General features: G+C 47.4%; 1 pseudogene; it reads right to left on the reverse strand.

Moving 5' to 3' along the window:
• Positions 1-295: 295 nt before the first annotated feature.
• LOC133051524 (large ribosomal subunit protein P2-like) lies at positions 296-643 on the reverse strand (annotated as a pseudogene).
• Between the last annotated feature and the right edge of the window lie 303 nt (positions 644-946).

The raw sequence follows: 946 nt of genomic DNA on the forward strand, positions 1-946 counted from the left end.
ATCTGAAGTCAGGGAGCCTGATTCCTCTAGCTCTGTTTTTCTTTCTCAAGGTAGCAATACAGTATTCTTGTCTGGGAAATCCCATGGACAGAGGAGCCTGGTGGGCTACAGTTCATGGGGTCACAAAGAGTCAGACACAACTTAGTGACCAAGCAACAACAATGGTATACATACTATGTGTCAGGAGTTCTTGTAAGTACCTAAGATATGAACACAGAGTTGGGAAAAGAAGTGCACAATTGGCTCTTTTTCTTTTTTAACGTAAAAAGGGTTTTATTTGCAGGGGCGTGGGACTTTAGTCAAACAAGCCAAACCCCATGTCATCTTCTGACCCCTCTGACTCTTCCTTCTTCTCCTCCTTCTTCTCGTCTGCTACGGCTGGAGCAGAACCCACAGCAGGTGTTGCAGATCCTGGGGCAGCGGAGACAGCCACAGCCCCGCCCGCAGGCACACTGGCCAGCTTGCTGATACCCTGGGCAATGATGTCCTCAATGTTCTTTCTGTTCAGCTCCCTGATGACCTTATTGAGCCGGTCGTCATCTGCCTCGATGCCCACGCTGTCCAGGATATTTTTGATTTTCCTGGCCCTGAGAGAGGAATTGCTCCATAGGGCGGCCAACAAATAGGAGGTGACTTAACGCATCTCAGCAGCAGCAGAGCAGCCTAGCGCGTGCAGCCTTGGTGGCGTCAGGGATGGAAAGGAAGGTCACAATTAGTTCTTATATGTCAGTTAAAACAGGCTCCAGGGAACCACTGGGTATAAGAGAAAAAGAAGAGTGAAGGATGAATCCAGGTTTTTATTATGAGCAACAGAGGGAATGGTGTGGTCATCAAATAAGATGGCGTATATTATGAGTGGGTCAAGTCGGGGGCATTGCATATCAAGAGTTCAGCTTTCCACATACTAGTTAGGCATATTTCTTAAACATCCAAATGTAGACATCAA

Source organism: Dama dama, chromosome X, assembly GCF_033118175.1.
Source record: "Dama dama isolate Ldn47 chromosome X, ASM3311817v1, whole genome shotgun sequence".
Taxonomy (NCBI): Eukaryota; Metazoa; Chordata; class Mammalia; order Artiodactyla; family Cervidae; genus Dama; species Dama dama.